The following is a 21597-nucleotide window of genomic DNA, read 5'->3' as shown; positions in this document are numbered from 1 at the left end:
CCAGTGTCTCAGATGCATTTTCTTGTTACAAGTGTATCCTGTGACTTTAGCTTCAGGATAGCTTATACAATCTATAGAGACTTGGTGTCAGAGATATTTTAACTCTTTACAGTAACCTTTTGTTTTCATCATCCTGAATTCAGCATTTGTATCAGGGAAAAAAAATCACTAATTATCTTTTTTATAGATTCATATTGAAAACCATGGGTCTCAACATAGATCCCTTTGTGACTTTTTGACAATATATGTTGACCATTTATACAGTATACATAAATACATATTCTTGATTTCTTCTTAATTTGTTTGAAATCCACAAAAGAACCTTCCTATGATAACTAATGGTATTTTAAGAATCGTTGATTGGAAAGCTTATAAAAAGTTATTTGAAAATACAAATATACTTGCAGCTACCTTTAGCTACCTAAGTGACCGTTCATGTCAAAGACTGCTGCTATGTTGGTGGGGAATTATTTTCCTTTACAAAACCAATATAGACACTTCCCTACTAGATAATAAGTCTGTGTGTCTATTTTCTGAATTCTGGTTTGTTTCCTTTTAAAACGTATTTTCATCTAAGTGACTTGATATTGAAATCTGACCCCCAAGTATGTGGCTGCTTGAATTCTTCCTGAATCTTTTGATAATTGTTAACACACATACCATCTTTTGTTTTTCCAATAGCAATTAATTTTACTGACAGTTAGGCAACAGTCTGTACTTGAGTTTGTAGTTTGGAAAATTTAAAATTTAAACTTCTTTGGAACTTGTTGCTAAATAGCAGCTGATTCTTTCTCTTTGTTTTGTTTATTTTACCTTTGAAAGAGGTTAAGGGGATCTCAGCTGCCTGTCTTTGTGTAACGCTACCTACTTAAACAGTCTCTGATACTTTAAAAATGTTCAAATCTCATGAATCTTGCTAGACAGGTATCCTGTTTTTTTCTTCTCATAGGAACGGATCCTGTCAGGTCTGTTCTAGGTTTGCTAGGTGACCCCTTTCAGGAATTTATGCAGATAAATCTCATAAGTGAGAACAAATGCCTGGTAGTTATGTATGTGTGTGTGTCTGTAATTAGAGAATAGATAATGAATTTTCAGCCTGTGATCTCCCTTGGTAATTTTTTTATCCCAGGTGAAGAGAACAAGAGAGAATTGAAAAAGGCAAGAGGAAGAGCTGGGACTCTTTTGGGGCACTGATTATGTAGTGACACCTCACCACTACAGCACTGAAACTAAACAGGGTGTGAAAGAAATACCTGGTCTTAATATTCACTCTGCTATTGAAATTTTTTTAGTTAGGAACCTATCACTGACATCCATTTCTATAGGTGATTTTTAACTACACATCGGGGGGAATTCACTTTGTAGCATAACGTTTCTATTTATTTAAAATGTGGTGATAAGTTTATACCTAGGTAATTATCATCTACGCTTGGCAAGTGGAGAAATAAACCCCAAATATTCAATGTGGTAAAGAACTATTTGCAATGCAATGATATAAAGGTGATGGAGAAGGAGGGCTTGATAGCTACTGCTCTTATTTTTTTCTTAAAACAGAAACATCCCTCTATGATCTTTTGGCTTGTCCTCTTTTTTGAACCCTAGAGGTCTCTTACTTGAGTTTCCCTGATACTTAGGGCATTTTTCTTGTGTCCCAGCCACAGATTGACTTTTACTTAAAATTTCCTTTAATCTTTTTTCTGTGCCCTGATATGGAATATTAGAATGCAAGATATGAAATATGATTTATAAAATTTTATTAATAACTAAAGTTATGAATGTAATTGTCAGAAACATTTTTTCCTTTTTTTTTTTTTTTTTTTTTTTTTTTGTTGTTGTGGAAATACTATAAGTTATTATTATACCATGCAAGCTATAACTATTGTGTGGTCTCACAGATCTTGCTTAAGGTAATTTAACAGGTGATATTAAACAATGAATAGTGTAAACTATACATCTTCTCTAACATAAAAATCTTGTTCAAGCTTGATGCTGTTGCATTTACTGAGTTCAAAATCACTTATACTGTTTCTGCTACAGACCTTTTATAAATAATAAAGAAGAGCTAGCATGTCAGTGCTACTTGAGATTCATTTCAGACATATCTTAAACTAGAATCTCACACTGTCATACATGAGAGCTTAGGGACCAAGTGAAACTGTCTTGCAGCTTGCTCCATAGAGAACCAGCACATTGCCTTTTAAATAAATTTCATATGCATAGAGTAGTTTGATAGAATGATCAATAAAAGCAAATACATAGAAAATAGATCTTGAATTTTCAGTTACTTGTCCTTTACGTTGTTACTTGTGACAGAATGAACACTGAAAGATCATAGAATCAAGTCGAAGTCAAGTTAAAATCTATCACGGTGAAGTTCAGGATATTAGGCAGTTGACCTATAGAACAAACTCCTTGGTTTCAGAGGAATGTAATGTTTGTATAAGGCTGAGCACTACTGAGGTCAGAAATTGCATATGAACTGCTGGAGCTGTTCATGTTCACAAGTTCTTCTAAATAGAGTGAGACAGAATTTGTTGACAGTAATGTTTATTTGGTTTAATGACTGAAAAAAAAGGGATTCCAAAATCTAAAATGAATGCTCATTAAGTTGTGCCAGGCAGTGTTAGAGATGTGATCAAATGTAATGTGTTTATTACATCATGTCAACAGTTCCTAGCTTTCTCTGAAATGAAAACAGGAGAAATGTGAAAAGTTAGGCTCAAATTACACATTCATATTTACTGGCCCAAACCTCTTTAGTCTTCTAGTCAGGGTATCTATTGTATTGTAATTCAACTTTCCTTATCAGCCTCTTGAAATCCTATATTGGAAATATTTTCAGACTGGATCCCTAAAGTAAACTGGAAAAGGGATTGGAAAGTAAGTGGTAGTATGAGAAAGGTGAATGTTTTTACTACTTTTGTAGAGCAACTACTGCCCCGAAGTACCAGAATTTCCCATTCCTCTTTATGAGTATTCATTACTGAGTTGAACTACAGATTCATGAAACCCAGTTGCTGGCAAATTTGCTGAGCCAGTTGAACTCTAATATTCTGGAGAAAGGTGATCCTGCAGCAAAATTCCTGACAAAACAAAAGGTGTCTATCATTGGTCTTCTGGCTTGTTGGTTTATAGGAGGAAGAAAGCTGCTGAAACCAAACCATTGCTAATGCAGTCTTTTTGATTCATCTATAAATCTTATCTCTGCTGTATTACTTTGGGAGGGATGTTTGATTGTCATTCCAATAAATTGGTACTCTACTGAATGATTGATTACCTCCTCAGGGAAAAGATGAAAAAATATTACTAGGCCATTTTGCCAGAGGAGTAATATTGTTCATTTTCTTAAAGAAATAACAAGCATGCAAAATACATCCCTAATCCACATTTTATAGCTATAGTCTGGGGAAAATTAGGACAGGAAGGGGCATTAAACCATCACAACCTATTTTGGCACTTGTATAACCAGCACAGCATTCTCTACGTTTTTTTTCTCGTTGTTTATCATTGTCCCTCTCTTGAATTTTAGGAGGAGACAGAAAATTCAATAAAAGGCTTCTTTACAACAGCTAAAATTTTTCTTTTCACTCCAGCCTGGATAAAGTTTCCTGCCCTTCAGGCGGTTGCAAGTAACAATTTTGTTGTTACTTTTGTTGTCAACAGCTGGTAACAATGTCCATCTAAATAAATAACATCAACATGGCTATCTTCCATTTAGTCCTGTTTTTTAAGTACATGAGCCAGACGCGTCCATCAAAGAGACCTGGTGGGTCAGGAACAGTACAGTTATGAGTAATTCTCCTTTTGCATTCATGCATGTATGGAACTGCCAAGTAGTGGTGTATGTCAAATAGCTCTAGCAGTGGTCATTGCCTCCATATCCAAAGAGTCCAACACTTGGAGAAGTCATCCTGGTGGACTACACAGCATATGGGGAGCACCTTGATGACTCTGTTGGTGAATGCTTGTATTTATTCTCTTCTGTTACATCCACAAACTGTAGAAGTAATGGGAATTATTATACGCTATAAATTTTTGGTCATAAAAATCATAAATTGTTAAAACAATGATATTTGAACTTTTTAGATAGAAGTAAGTACCAACTAGAATTAATGACTTTAAAAACACTGCATTTATATATATATATATATGTGTGTGTGTGTGTGTATACATATATATATATATATATATATATATATATATATATATACACACACATGTAAATGCCAGTGCATGATACTTGTGTTGTATCTTCTGGGTTTTGTTTTGCTTTGTTTCTACCCCAAAATCAGCTAAATATAGTACCCTAAAATAATAAACTTTCTATAAACATGACAAAAAGAAGTTGGGAGTATTGTGACATTGCAGTGACTCTGCAGTTGCATCTGCAGGTTTGAAACAATCAGGTCAGGGTTATAGAGTTCTTTAAAACAATAGAAGAAGTCCTTCATGCTACTATAAAAGCATTTTACAAAACTAAAAATTTGGAGAAAAGAAAGAGTTTCTTCAAAATTGATGTGTCTGATGGCATAATTAAAGTTCTTTGTGTGAGCTTGTGTTTATACAGCTGTAATTCAAAACCCTTTGTTATTTCCAATTTTTTTTTCCTGATTTTATAAAAAAATTGTTTGCTTTAAAGTACAATGGTCTTTTAAGCCTTTTTTTTTTCCTCCTCAGTGTGCATACTCTAAAAGTTTCCAATCAAATTTTGTCTAGATATATATATATATTGCGTATTTTTTAACAGAACATAACTTATCAAATGCTAACATAGACCATTGTATTTGTGTTGAGTTTGTGGTTCACTGCCCTCATGTATCATCACAGAAAGCTCAAGTCTCTAACTAATGTCTCTGTTCCCTTCTAATGACCCACAGAGATGCAGACTTTTCATAAACTCATACTTCTTGTTAAATTTGTTGGCTTAGAGTTGACTCTTCTGAGTACTCTGGTTTCTTGATCAAAGGCTACAGGTTATTTTTTTTAAAATAAATACGGCAACTACTATTTCAGGCGATAATTGGACAGTCTGAAAGAACACAATTTCTCTCTGTAAACATAATTTACAAGAGGACAATTGCTACCCACTTTATAATTTTACAAAACTGTCATACAAATGTGAGGTTTCAATGTTCCTTCACTTTTGAACAGGAAAAAAAAAGTATTTCATTGAACTTTGTACTCATAAAACATGAAACAGCAGCAATGTAAAGACTGCTTTCTGCCTCATAATGACTCAGGAGCGTATTTATTTCATATACTATAGCTCTGCTGCACCATTATTTCAAGACTGCATGATGTTTAACTGCTTTGAAAGAAGAAACACTGACATGTAAAGGTTAAGCTGTTTATATATTTGAATAAGCCAAGCAATTTGTGCTGCTGCAATAAATTAAAATTATGTTTCACAGTTGTTTGTTATTTATTTTTTAAAGAGTATATAAACAATTATTTCTTTTGTCCGTAGTGGTCATTTGTTTGTGTTGAAAAATACTATACAGCTTATACATTTTGCTTGATAGCTGGAGTACCAGGCTACCCTATGAGATACCTAGGAAAGAGTTCAATCAAATGACTGGCCATAAGAAGAATTCCTGTCTTTGAGCATCCTAAAGGCAGTGCTGTTTATAATTCTTCACTCACTTTCTTCCTTTCCTTAGCTGAAGTTTAAGACAAAATAACTCCCAAGAGTTCTGTCTTCAAAATGTTTTTGAAATCAGTGAAGATGAATCATTTTCATAAACCCTAACGACATAGTAATTCACAATCCACTTCAGTTACTGTGAACCTCCTCAGCCAACATTTAATGCATAATCAAATAATTTTCCATCATACAAAGCATTCAAACATTGTAAACTGTTAATCAAGACCTGCTAGGCAGTAAATGTCTTGAGGTTTACTATATTTATTTTCTTTATCTGCATAGTTTTGGTTCAGACATTCAGCGCCCTGTATTTTCAATCTTTAAAATGTTGGTAACTGGAATACTCCAAATCTTGAGAAGAAAGTCAGTTTTAAGTTTGGCTTTCATGTATTTCACAGATTTGCTGTTTATTTAAATTGTCTAGAGTTCTCCACAGCTAACAGAAATCACTGGGGTAATGATGATTAATCCTCAGTTACTGATAAACTGAAGTGCTCACGCTTGGGAACATGAAGGTATGTCTATTTAAATGAGGATATAAGAATATCTATTCTTGAATTTTTTTGAGTAGATGTCTTTATTATCTCTTTAATTAGGTATGCCATTGTCTTTTGCATGTTTGGTTGCATGTTTCTCTGTGAAGGAGAAACTCTACACAGCAGCTCTCCTTAATAAGTACACGATATGATTTAAGTACTAAGACTCAATTCTTGCATCACACACATTCCCAGACTAAAAGTCACATAAGTGTCTTCAACAACTCCGTTTGCAACCTGTTTCCCAAAAATCTAGCTGATAGAATTCTCAAATGGTGAAAATGGTAAGACTTGTAAACTTCTTGCCTGCAGTGAAAATTGCCTATAATATTAAAGTGTAAGAGGTAAGGAGAGAAAAAGTAACTGTCAGATCTATTTTGAGAACGCAGAATAGTACCCTGTCTCATTTGCATGCAAAAGGAGGAGAAATTTGATTTAAAATCTGTTTCTTGTTACTGTTTTCAATCAAATATTGAAAAAATCAAATAGTATTCCCTAACCTTGTAATTTCTTACTAAGAAAATGTGAGAAATAATGTTAAAACTGTAGAAGATTTTGCTTCTTGAATTGAGTTTGTCATCTCTTTTGTTTTTTTTCTGGTTGATTACCAGAGTATCAACTGATAAGGTGGATGACCAGCAAAGATGCCTTTTTTGAAGAAACACCATAGCCTATAGTATGATCTGTCTACAAGTAGTTGATAGAAGGAGAGATGTTTCTTTAACCTAGAAAAAGAATACATAAAGAAAAAACTCCTAATAAAATAATAAAAGTAAGTATGGAAGCATTGAAAAATCTATGCTTTAAAATATGTTTGAAGTGATAAGTGGGGTCAAATAATAAATAAAGCGTTTTCCCCCCACTTTCTGACTTAATTCTCCCCACTATTACTACAGGGTTACAAATGGATTAAGTAAAAGTTAAGAGAAAATATACTTGCTCCTAGGAACCTTGAAGGCAGTACATTTCAAATGAGATAAAATCACTTAGTAAAACTTGAAATATTTTTTTTTTTATTTTTTCCCTGTTATTTTTTTTTCAAGGACTGATAATGAAAGCAATATTTTTTGGTTGTATGCAGGGGAATGGCATGGAAGTCTGCTTCTAGGGAACTGCAAGTTATAAGAAAGGATGGAGTTGGTTAGACTATTTGATCTTGGCCTTCTTTGTCCACAAGTTAAAGGGCTATGCCATTGACTGATTTTTAGTCAATGTGAGAGGGAAAAGAAACTGAGATATTCCATGTATTCTTTGAGAACTAGGGTTCATTGCTGAAGTTAATTTATTCTGTGATATGGATTTTTTCCTGGGGATAATTGGAACCAACAGAGAATCAGGTTTTTTCTGCACTCATACCTGTCCTTTTCTCTCATGAAAGGAAAAAATAAAGCATTGCAAGAGTTAACATTTTTTTGAAGACAAGAACTGTGTTTAATCTAGGGCTCTGTTCAACAGAAAATGTGTCTCAGTTGTCAGTCCTTGAAATGGCCTACTACATATGGCAACAAACTTCTTGTGTACATCTGAGGAATTTCTACCCATCCTGGTTCCCACTGCTTTTCTTTAAAATAATTGTCCCCACTGGGAGACAGGCTGTTGAACCCATTCTGTTTGGGCTCCAACTTTATGGCATATACATTTTGCTGCATAGCTGGAGAAAGGTCAGACTTCGTCCTAACAGTACAAAGAAATTGAGAACTCTAGGAAGAGGGATAAGATGCATATAATTTCTTCAACCATTTGGGCCTATCCAAGAGAATACTGACTTTACTAGGTTTCAGTGTACCTTTGTGACAAAAAGGACAGACGTATGGCAGAGTATAACATCATGAACTATTATAGCTTTGCCTAATAATTGCACAGTTGGTTTCTACTGTGTTGCATTTTCTGTATTGTTTAATTTAAAAACATGAATTCAGCTGAAGTCTCCCTCTCAGAAGTATTTTATAATGAGAATTACATTATGACATAACAAAATGACATAGCAGCCAGCTTTGATGTCACTCAAAATGGTAATTTAAAGTTGAAATTCGGTACTTCTCCGGTTTCTCATTCAGCTGCTTAAACTAGCTCTGCTACAGAAAAGATTCTTTAATCTGCGTTGCAATAGATTGCTTTGTGGGATCAAAGTTATGAATGCATTAAACCCATTCACCATGATATTAAATAAACTATAATCAACTTAAACTGGCAATAATTGAATATCTTAGCTACAGAAAACTGTCAAGCAGCTGTATTCTACATAGCAATGCTAAAACTTGTGTTTTGCAATCCTGCTCGCTTTCTGATACACAGACATCATTAATGCATGCACAAGTAGATTTATCTGTGCTTTCCAGATATAGTAAATCTAGCTATTGGTCTCTCTCTCTCTTTTGGTACCTGACAAATGAGCAAATGGTGTATGTTTAATATGAGGCATCATATTAAGCATATTCGTTGCCAGCCTGGAATGCATTTTTGTTCATCTCCAGTTGTGTGACTATACCTTTGCATTCTTTTTTATCAGCACCTATCAAAGATTCAGAGGACAACCAATCAGTATTTCCACTTCACAGAAGTGTCTTATTTGTATTAATTATAATTAATGTTATACAGTGATATGGACTTAGATTTAATTAAGCCATGTGCTGAGTTCTTCACCTCACAAACAACATATGATTGAATAGAGGCTAGGGTCTTGCTAAATTTTTAATTGTTGTTATAAGTATTCATGAAAATGTAATGTATATTGACTTCTTCAAGACATGGCAAGGTATTTGTGAATCACTGCAAAGACAGGAGCTGATTAAACTCTCATGGAAAAAAAAAACAGAAATAGAAAAGGAAAGAAGAATCAGTAAAGTTCCTATGAAACCTCATTTTTATTTGGCACTTTCCTGAAGGCATTATAGCTTTTCTTCCATGTTTAAAAGTCTTCAAAAGAGGAGTTGTTTTAATTGTCCTTTTGCTGATCTAAAATTGACTCATACCTTGTCTTTCACATATGGAAAAACATGTTCAGTGAACAAAGGAGGGTAGTAGAAAAGCTGGAAACCTGAAGAACAGCAGCAGGTCGTTTTGTTGCAGGCTGAGCTTGTACAAAGCACAGATGAGCAGAAGGCAGGACCCTGTAGAGTCTTGACAAGAATTTAAAGAGAGCCAGGCAGAGAGGAAAAGGTCATTGGAAGAGAAAACAGAGGGTGTATTTTATCAGCTGGTTTAAGATCTAATCGTCTCTCACATACTAAGGCTAAATAAATGCTTCTGCTACCTTAGTGTTTAGGGGTGACTGCTGCTTCTGTGCTTGTTACTTCTCCATGCTGTCCTTTAAGTTAGCCTTTCTTCTTAATGGCTCCTATAATAAGCTGTGAAACTTTCTGAACCTTTTATGGTCCAAATGGCAAGAAAGTATGTTTTGTATGAATTTACAGTGAAATGCTGCTTTTTCACAACTGGAGCTGTTGAAAAGATGGCATTGGTATCTTCTCCAAATGATTACCTATATTCTGTGTACTAGAAATATTCCTTCCTTAGAATACATACAGCAAGAAGACACACATTAAACCCAGAAATTGAGGAACTATGACAGATGAGTACTGGAGTATTTAGAAATTCAAAAGGCATACAAGGATTACTATTATACTAAACAGCACACTTTATTTCTAAATGTGATGAATTAACAGTTGCATAGATGTTTTAAAAATCTCTTGCCTTAGTACTCAAGCTGCATTTTATAACTTGTTGAAAAATAAAAAAAGATCAAACTTGAATTCAATTATCTTTGTGTAGGTTTTTGATTTACTAAATAGGTCTCAATTTGTTTTCAAGTAGATCAGTAAAGAGAGATCTTGTCAGCTTTGATTTCATATTTGTTGTCGAAATTAAAATCACTTCATGGTAGCTTTTATCTTTACATATAAAATGAATCCATAAATGCTTCTTACTTCTACTGTGTAACAGTCAGATAAAATACTGAAGTTACTATGGTTGAAAACCATGGAAATTTGCTCGGTCTTTTCTTTCAGTCTTGAAAGATGAGAGTTAGATAAAAGGGTAAGCTGCTAAAATGTTTTGTTTTCTTTATTCTCCTGCTGTCACCTTGAAATAGAAGAAATGGACAAGACAAAATTCTCTGGATATTAGTAGGCACCAAACCACAGATTGCTTTTATTTTGTAGCGGCATTTATGTGCACTCACTCTGAGGATCTGACTCATTGTTATAAGCTGTGATATTCAGTGAGGTTGAACAGAAAGGAAGATCTTTTTGTTTGTGGTTTTTTTTGTGGTTTTTTTTTTTCTCCCTGGGAGCTGACAAATACACTTCCATCGTCAGCATTAAAATAGACTTAGGAGGCACTGAGACTATCCTACTATAATATGTTAGTCTTCAAGCTATAGATTTTTAAACAATTACATATTTAGCACTGTAGTACTTGGAACATTTAATTTGCACTAATCTTAACAGCAGAGTAGGATTTATTTTTTTTTAATTTATCAGAGTATATCAGAGTACCTGTATAATTATGTGAAAGAACTTGAGAGACAGTGTTTCTGATAAAAATATGTCAATGTCATGTGAGAAGCTAGGGAAAAAATAAGAGTGAAGGTAAGTGTACATATTACACAAAAGTTGGGTTTGAAATGCATAAGATAATGTTTTTACTTTTACTTACAGATCAAGATGTAATGATTTTTCTCCTCACCCTAAGAAAGACAAGGTTCTGACTAACCTGAAGAAAACAAGGCCTATACAGCTGTACTCTCTCACAACAGAGGAAGGAAAGTGCTGAATTCCTGTTGGAGTTGTAGTTCCTATGCCTTAAAATATTCTGTGCGTGGTGTATTTTCTGTTCTGATTGTCATGAGCTTTTATTCTTTTGGCAGGGACAGTGTCCATTAAAATTCCTGACTGTAATGCTATATTGGATTTATGTGGCAAGGTTTTGGTAGCTGGGGTGAGAAGACACCAGAAGCTGCCCCCATGTCAGGCAGAGCCAGTTCCAGCCAACTGCAAGAAGGACCCACTGCCAGCCAAAGCTGAGCCCGTCAGCAAGGCTGGTAGCACATTTGTGATGACATATATAAGAAAAACTAAAAATAATGTGCTGCGCAACATCTGTGAGAGAGAGGAGTGAGAAAATGTGAGAGAAACAGCCTTTGAGACATCAACATCAGAGAATAAGCAGGGGCAGGAGGGGCTTCAGGCACCAGAGCAGGGAGTGCCCTGCAATCCATGGTAAAGACCACGGTGATTCAGGCTGTCCCCCTGCAGCCCATGGAGGTCCATGGTAGAGCAGACATCCACTGCAGTCTATGGAGGACCCCATGCTGGAGCAGGCTTCTGGAACTGTGACCCCCTGCACCTTGCTCCTGGAGCAGGAGCTGTGCCCTGTGGAGAGGAGGCCATGCAGGAACAGGTTTTCTGGCAGAAGGTGTAACCTCATGTGGGACCCACAACATAGCAGTCCTTCCTGAAGGACCGTACCTCATTGAAACGGACCCACTGCTGGAACAGCTCATGAAGGACTGTCCCCATGTGGTTTTTTTCCTAAAAAAAACCCAAAGCAAAAACAAATTATATGCATCCTATGTATAAAATGGAAGATCAATCATGTTGAAGCTTAGTTATATTTCACAGAAAGGTTTGTTAGAAGACAATCCACATATTCCAGCTAACTACAGAATTTTGAAAAGCCTGCATTTGAGTCAGTTCCAGAACTAAACTATTATAATTTATACGAAGAAACTGATGACAGGTAAGTAGTTATCCTGTGCAGCAAGTAGCAAAAAGTATATATTTATCCTGCTAAATATTCAATTCATATAGATTTGCCTTAGGAGTAGGAGTGATTAAGAAATTAATTTCTCCTATGCCCAACAATGTGGAGGAATGTTATAAGACCATTGAATAAATCCAATCTAATACAATTCTCAAAAAACAAAAATGGGAAGAAGGAGGTGAAGGAAGCTGGAGACAAGAAAGAGAAAACTCAAACTTGCTTTTACTTTGAGGTCAGTACAACATGAGTCTACACCCTAAAAACCATTTCCTAGAAGGCACGTTTTCCACAGATAAAGCATTGCGGTCATTCAAATGCCAATTAAAAAACATTCTGAAAAATATTCAATTTGATGAAAAGGAAATAGGATTTGGTAATAATATCTTACAGTGATAATATCTGACAGATTGCTATTTACTTCACCTAAGGTGTTCTGTCTCTCCTAACGAATTAAATTTATCTTCTGCCAACTACGTGTTATGACAGTTCAGACATCTAATAGAAATCACAGTAAATGCAAACTAGAACTAACTTAGAGTAGTATGAAAAATTGTAAGTAGTTGCCTTTCTTCTTTAATACCTCTCCTGTGAAACAAGATTTAGATTTGCTCTTCGTGCTTAGTCTATATGTCTGCTCTAATTTGCTGTTTGCTAGTCTCCAACCTATTCTGTTTTGCCCTATAAATTTTTACTTCAGACACATCATACTATTGGAAAAATTCAGGGGTGGAGTGTGTAGGAGAGGGCAAGAAGATTTCAGCCTTCCATTAGTTTCCAAATCCTGTTTCATCACAATGATGTAGGAAGTTTATGTATAATCCCAGAACATTTCCACATGTCCTCTTTGAGTCTAGTCATGCGTTCAGGCACCCAGAAAGAGATTACAACCTTAGCAGCATTATGGACCTGATTCTTCACTGCAGGTTACATGTTAGCGTGTGTTTCTGTTATACCTGACCTCTGGTAGCTTTGCTTAAATATTGGGGGTCAGGTTATGAAAAGAGGTACAATAAATCACTGTTTCCCACTTAGACTAGTTCTGTGAAAGTTTCTCTTCTCTTTGAGTATGAGGTCAAAAAATTAGTTCAGACCACAGATGTTGTGTCTCTCCTCTTCCACTTTAAACCTTACGCCGGCAATGTTTGTTTCCAATGTGAGACAGCAACAGAGTTTCTGTCCCAGGCAGGAACAGTGGTTGTCTGAGTAGGCATATGTCCTCAACTATATTGTCACACCCTAAACAGATAGAAGTCAGCAGTTTCACTTAAGGGAATAGAGCCATATTGACTTACATGGACAACTTAGTTTTTTATTTATTTACGGATCAATATGTACAGTGCCACCAGGAATATGAGATGATACAATATTTGTATTTCTATCTGTGCAGGAAGTTAATGTGTGGCTTTGTTACGCTGATGGTTCAGTGCTTTGGACTCTTTCCTCTAAAACAGCTGTCAAACTAGTTTGACTTGTAAAAAGGAAAAGAATAAAGACTTTTCATGTATTTAGAATGATACATCTTGAAGGTAGCGACAGTGCTTTTACAGCTGCACTGGCATAAGGATGTAAGCAAGGTAAGGATTGTAGGAAGAGGTGATTTCTTTTATAATACCAACTGATACAGCTGCACGCATAAGTTTTGTGCTGGCAAGTTCTTGGAAAATGGTTTATGTGCTCCAAAATTATCTCAGCAATCTTCTCCCTTCTACCCTTCATCAAACAACAGAAAAATTTGGATTGCTGGTTGTCATACAGGCATTTACCAAGAAAAAAACTGATGTCCCCTGGTAATTATATAGGTGGAACTGAATATATACATGTCAGAATGATTCCATATATATAATGAAGGAAACAATGGAAACATGCAGTTAATACTAGAATACTTTTTGACAACTAACTTTTGACCTCTTAGACTTGAAAGAATACAAACAAGAGCCTAAGAAAAATCCATAAATATCATGGCTTTATAGCCTCAGGCAAAGATATCAGCTTTATGATCACAACTAATAGCTTAGTGTTCCACAAGTAAGAATTACCTACCTCTCTCTGTCCTGTGAGAGTTAACAACCTTATCACCTCTCCTGCTTCCACATCATCCTCCCCAACCTCTATTCCAGACGTAAGAGCCATTTCATCTTTCAAATTAGTCTAATTTACCTAATCATCTAATACACTTAAATTTAGTCATTGTTCTCAACAACGATGGTGCATTTTTATTTCAGCCCTGGATGCACATCTGTTTTTCTCCAAATATTTAATTTCTACTAGTAAATGTTATGCTATCTTTTTGGCTTTTGCACTACTTTTAAAGCTGTATTTTCAGATATATTTTAATTATTTGATGCCTGTTTTATTTCAGTTTCTTAATCTGCATTTGGTTTACTGTAAGAGGCATTAGAAGAAAAATCAATGTAAAGGAAAGTTAGGGCATTTTATTTCCTTTGTTACTTTTTTCTCCTGCTTAAAATAATATTTGTGTCCCATTCTTTTCTGTGCCATAAAACATTGAAACATTAAAGGCAACTGCTTTGCTCACTGTCAGTGAGACTGATATTATCAAGTCTGCTGATTGAGTAAAGCACAACTATAAAATAAAATTACCAATTAACACTTGAAAAAATGTTTAAATAAGGCAGAAAAATTAAGCAGCTATAGGTAGGGGTGAAGTACATGGGAGAAAAGTATTGTTTTCCCCAGAGATTCACTAGTTATGATAACTTCAGGAATAAACAGAAAAGACCAAAGTGTTTTAACTGACCAAATAAATAATTATTTTCAATAGCTTTTTTGCTTGGATGAAGTATGAATAATCTCCTTAAGGGTATAATACTTTAAACAGTGGCTTGATATTTTGAGATTCACAGTGAATTAATGAAATAAAAACATCTAGAAGCCTATTTAGGATGATTTTGCATAAATTAAAAAAAAAAAAAAAAAAGTCTATCCAGAGCCACTCACTATGTGTATTTTTCAAGTGACTGGATTTTTAGAGTTGTTAAAGGCAAGGTCAGAGTCAAATTTACTTAATCAAGCAATTTCTTACATAATACATGAGCTCTGTTACAATAAATATTACAAAAAAGAGGTGCCACAATGTATGTGAGCTTTATGGGCTATAGTTTTGATTTTAAGACAGGTAGTTTTGTGAATTTTTGTGAATTTAAGATTAAGAAGGTATGGAAGAAAAATAAAGAAAAAATTAGTTATACTTCTATTGATAGCCGTAGTTATTTGAAGGTGTCATATATACACTGTTCATCGAATTGTTTCTCATTAATATATAATATTAAAAATATTTCTAAGTCATAATGTTATAACACACTTGAAGTCATCATTAACTTCTTTGTAAAATGTGTTAGGCCATTAACATTCTGGCAAAGCAGCACTTTGCCCTTAAACTTTCATATCAATTTAGGTAGCTAGCCTGTTTAGGAAGAGTGAGAAATGGTAAGTTTTAAATCAACAGGTATAATGCTATTAAAACATGCACTGTAATTCTGAATGTGCACAAAGATTATTGTTTTATTATGGAAATTAATTTATAACCTTCTTTATTATCATGAGATGTACTTGGAGGTTGATTTAAAAGCTGATATTAAAATGAAATATGTTCACTGAAGCATATCAAGGACGTCTAACTGAAAGTTATACTATTCTAGTGCCAGTGGTGACAATATCTTTCTGATGTTCCAATACTAATCCCATTAATTTTCAAACTAACTGTCTAAAGAAAATTTAATATGGGTTATTGCTATGCGGGTATGATGACATGTTGAGGAAGTTATTATTCTACTGGTTTCACAATCCTCACTGAGATGGGAAAAATAAGTATTTTCTTTTTTTTTTATTGGTTTCTTTTGTTTGGGTGGGGTTTTTCTTTTCTTCATTGAAGATATTATCTTATTACATGTATGGCTTACTCTTCCAAGTTTTAAATGTATACTGCTAGGAAGTCTGGTGTGAAGAAAAGGTTCTTGTTTGCACTTGGTGAATCCTCTTAATTTATACTGTGCTATGAGTCAAGGATATCTTATAATGTACTAAGGGCAAAGAACCTTAATCACACATGGAAATCCATTACAATGACAGATATCTAGGAGTCTTTAAGTATATGCACTCTCGTCCCGAGTAAAGAACATGGTCCTCTAAAGGCAAAAAATCTCAAATAAAACAACATTGATTTTAAAAGTGCAAATACTTATCATGTGCTATGCCAATTGTGTTGTCTAAGTATCAGTTTATGAATATTTTAAATGTTTTCATAAATGGAGAGTATAATTCATAATTTTCTGAGTTGAGCAGATGCTTTTTTCACTCCATATTTTTGTGAAAATTATTTTTTAAAAAATTTGGAACACTACTGGATCTAGGTGTTAGATTCTCCTTTATTATTTTGCCTGCATCTATACATGAATCAAAAGACCTGGGGACTATTACAGAGTAAAATGCAAATTAGGTAGCATGAGCTTTAGGTCTAATCTATATACCTGTGGTAATTTCATCCTAAGAAGTGTAACTACTGTCATTATCCCCAATAAAAAATAGATTCTGTATTGTACCCCCCACAGTAGTCTTGGGTATCCTAATCATGTCACACAGACGAAGCACTTTGAAACCCTTACATAGCAAATATTCATAAGAAATAGCTAATTGTTTTGTTTCCTGTGTTTTACGTAAGCATATGAACAATTCTTCAATGTTCATAGAAAAAAATTAAGAAGTCATTGAGAACATTTTTCCTTATTTGTCCATCTGCAAAAATTGATAGATTCAAAGCTACTGGGATATAATCACAGAAATAATAAGTCTTGGCTCTAAATGATCAATGGATTGGTATTTATGTCAGCAATAACTTTTATATGCCTTTTAATATGGGCATGTTTAAGCTTACAGTATGACAAATCAAAATGACAAATACAGGGAATACTTTCCTGGAATTGATTGTCTTTAAGACAGCTGATGGGAGAGTAGGGCATAAATATAAATACATTAGTGTAGAATGGAAATATTAACTCAGATAGTGCTCTTCTCGGAGAGGCAGGTCATCGTAATTTTTTCATATATTTGCTAAGTAGGCTTTTTAATAGACCAATTTACTTGGAAATTTCTAAACTTAAATCAAATATTAATTTCTTTCAGTAAAAAGAACACAGTGTTGAGATTTTGCATTTCTTTTCACTGAAAAAATAGTATGTGCATACATACATAATATGTATGAAAAAATGAAATTAAAAGGAGAAATTAAATACTTTGTAAAAATTTAAGAGATTTCTCTAAAGTAATTGTATTACATTAAATACTAAATCTTTGCCCTCCTCACTAAAAGGCAATTTGCTCTTGTTATTTTGCCTTCACCTGCCACATCCTTTATAACAGATATTAAAGTACAGTAGATGTTACACATATATATATATAATTCTGGATAGGAATTTAATGTAGAAATGAAATGTTCTTTGCAATAACTGTGCAACACACAGGCTTAAAAGCCCATTCAGATATTATTATCCAAATTATCTGTTAGAATGTTTGTATAAACTTTAACCATGGTAAGAATTACAACAACAAAGCTAAAAATTATTTAATAAAGTCATCATTCTTCCAACTGTAATTTTCTTCTGATACAGTTTTCTTAGTATCTCCGATATAACACCATCTTTGCCATGTAATAAAAAGTAATTAACAATAATCCTCCATCTTTTATAGACCCTACATTATATAAATCAATACGCTTGCCATTTTTGATTGATGCAGTAGAATATATTTCTGTGTCAAAAGCAAGATATATTGGTTCTGTTAATGAAACTGTATAATGATATTTCTATCATATAATATAATTTACTCCATAAAATATTAAAAAAATTAAAATACAATAAAAAGATAGACAAACCATCAAAATTTTCTCATCAAATAGATTTGAAGTATATATATTTTTGATGGGATAGAATACTTTTACGCTGAATAGCCCCTCAGGGAGAGATTCACTGCTTTGTCAAAATCCAGGTCCTGGATGTTGAAGTGGAGTTAATGTAATGTGTATGAATTTTTAACAACAATCACCTTTAGAAGAGTACATTAATGTTGATTCATTATGGTATATCAGAGGTATTGATCTAAAAGAATTTCATGGGGTTTCTTTCAATTAAAGAAAATACTGTTTCAGTGTAATAGACCAGAATATCGCAATGGTTGTACTGAATACACTGTAAAGAAATTTTAACTGTGTCATTACCAACAGCAAAGAGATCCCCTCTCTTCTTCCCCATTTTCCATCTCTCTTTCCTGCGTTCTTTGCTCTAACACTAGGTGTTATTTGACTACTCCAGTTGGTTTTGTTAGCTTTTATTTACACCTTTTTTCCTTTTGTGGAGAAAACTTTTGTCTTTTTGTGCCTCTAATAACATCTTCCTTTCTCTACTTCAAACTTCAATGTTTGTCAATGATGACCAGTTCAAAACTTCTTAGACCATTATCAGGGTAAAATGTTAAAGGGTTGAAATGTGCCTTTCAGACAGGACTATGGAGGGGTGTGTGTGTGTGTGTTATTCAGCCTATAATAACAACATTCTATCTGCACCTGAGGCTTGAGAGAAGCCTAAAAGCCAAGAAAAAGCTGTTCACTCAGTAAAGGTAATTTTGCATAAACACCCACCACATGTAGAAGGAATATCTGTTGAGCATATTTGAAGAAACCAGTAATGTTTTCCATCAAAACTGAAAGATATAAATGACCACTTTCTGGGAATATGATTTCAATTTTATAAATTTCATTCATAGAACTGGAGAAGACCATGGATCTATGTGTAAAAGAAATGTCTAATTCATAGGCTACCTGCCCATGGAAATTAATGCAGGTAACTAGATGAATTTGTAGGAGATGGTTATGGTAGAAATACTCAAGTACATAACACTTCTTGTTACATACACTTGGATATCTTGAGAAACATATCAGTCCAGCAAAATCACATGCATAGCATCCATCTCCTGGATAGCAGGTCCCTTTCTTTCTATCTTAATTTTATCACTATGTTACTACTCAGGCTTCCTGAAGCTGAGCATGCCTTTGAGTGCTGATACCATGAGCTATCTCTACCACTAGTTACAAGAGATGGTGAACTACTATTATGAGATCATCTAAAAAGAGGTATTGTCGTTACACAGAATTTTCCACTTACACAAATATTTTCTTGTTTGACTAGTTTCTTAAAACTCTGGCTAAGCTTAAACCCATCAACACTGCATCTAGTTTTAATTTACCAGAGTTCCCTAAGTGCTTTCACATGCATTTAAGCATATGACAAAAAGAAATTCCTCCCCACAAAAATGTTTGTACTTAATAATTTATAATAATGGGAAGGAAGAATTTGATGACTTTAATGCCTTTACCTAGGATGAAATATAGGCTTAGCTTTTCTATTATCTTACTGATGTTACATTTTTCCCTCTAAAGGAGTGACTAAGAATATCAAGTAGCCTTGCTGTGTTAAAAAATAGTAATGTAATTAATGTTTCTATAAAATTGGAATCTATCACAGCTGAAACTTTCAGTTTACACATGAGTAATAAGCATGGCTCAGATGGAAGCCACCTATTCCTGAATCTCACTTTCCTGTAACAATGTAAATATCAACAGAGAGAATTACAAGAATTTTGTTTCATCTGAGTTTAATTTCCTGTTAACACATTCATTATAGCCCCTAGGTAATTCTTTTATGATGTCAGATTGATGCTAAAAGGAACCTGTCATGTGGGATGCCCACTTCTTAATAGGTTCTCTTCCAGACTTCAAGTTTTGTTTTCCTTTTCTCAGAAGGCGGAATGGCACTTCAGCCAATGCAGGTGCTGTTGAGCCAACTCATCAAGTTCACTGTAAGGTCAAATTAACAGTACAAGGGCTACTCCAAGAGTATGAGAAGCACATCTGACTCCTATAGTGTTGCATACCATCAGAAGAATGAAAATATCTTGCTTTTTAAAGCCTAGGTCCAAAAGAATATTTAAGCCTATGCATCTAGTCAAAAAACACAAAGGATTTAGGCTGGTCTGGAATTACATCTTTACCTGTCACACCATAGACCAACCCATGTCTTGGTTCTTTCATTCTGCTGGATTTCCCCATTATTTCTTGCTTTTTAAAGTTCTTCTGCCATCACAAGGCAGAAATCCATAGCAAATCTACTTCCAAAGCAGCACATCTTTTAATTCAGGAAAGAATACTTTTCTTTTCCTGAGTTACCTATGTATAGGAGGAGTAAATATTCACCACCTTTAAAATAATTCTAGCAACATATTACAATAGGACTAAAAAGAACTTCTGACAGTGCATTTTTTAGATACTCTAAATTATTTTTTTGGTGAAATTAGGAAAAAAAAAACAATTTCAGTGTCCTACAGTTCTTTGCTCTTCAGAACATATATGCTTCATCCAGTATACTAAATGCCCTCATGGAAAATACAGAGATGAAATTTTTAATGAATCAGAATGAAACCAAACCGAGAATTGGAAAAGGCTAGAAACACATTTGCCAGTTGGGAAATATATCTTGCCAAACAGTGAGTGACTTACCCCATCCATCATCTTCCATTTGTGATAATCAAGAAAGACCTAAAAACCTATTTTGAAGGCAAACTTCATCGCTAAAATTCATACCTGTGCCATCTACCAAAGAACACAGACTCTGTGGAGCTATGAATTTATAGCAGAATATATTTTCCTCCCACCACTCATGACTCACAATCCAGAAATCACAACTCTTTTTCCCTGGAGAAAATTTCTATCACCCTCCACTGCCCTCATTCTAAACTCACATGGACTTTCATGTATGCCTTAGATACCAAATCCCTTTTTCTCAGCAGTCTAACTATTATGTACCCAATTAAGGTCAGAACAGTTATTTTTCACTTGTGTTCAGTTTTGAAGTTTCCTGCTTCAGTTTCAGACCACAAGTTCCGGTATATCCAAAAAGATTCCTGTCCTTTTCTAACAAGAATAACATCTCTAATAAAAGTGGTTGCTTTTATCTAAAACCCTTCCTTGCCTAGAAGAATTGTGCTGGTACATTTTCATTATCCATATGTGAATGTGTGGGTGCTTGGCTCTATTTCTTGGTCTGAAAAAGTTACCAGATATTTTGTGATCGTTTTTCTGCTTGGGTCAATCATAAGCACAAGAAATTCTAATTTGCATGGCATCAAAGTGCTCAGAAACTATTTTTTTGTACAGTTTTTGGGCAACTGCCTGACATCAGAACATGGAATGTAGATAAGGTTCTCATGGATACGTTTATGCATTTTATGCATTAATTTTAGACATGCAGGATGCTAGAAATTTGACAACCATAGCATGGCTATTGGCTAAAAATAAGAGAGAAGGATATATATTTATGTGCAATAAACCAGAAATTATGAGTTTCTATTAACCTATGGATCATATCTTTTCTTCTATTTTCTATTGGTAAAAGAAAAAGCTGCTACTTATTTTAAACAATCAAAATATTTTAAAAATTACATAAAAGAGAAAAACAAAGCTTTATTCATTAACCTTTAAAAATATAGTTCAATACAGGAAAATATAGTTAAGAAATTACACAAACATGTATTCGTTACATATTCATTTATTATGTACTAATTATTTGATTTCCTATCAATTATTTGATT

Source organism: Falco punctatus (assembly GCF_963210335.1).
Source record: "Falco punctatus genome assembly, chromosome: 3".
Classification (NCBI taxonomy): Eukaryota; Metazoa; Chordata; class Aves; order Falconiformes; family Falconidae; genus Falco; species Falco punctatus.
The sequence above is the reverse complement of the archived record's forward strand: the minus strand, read 5'-3'. Positions refer to the sequence as shown.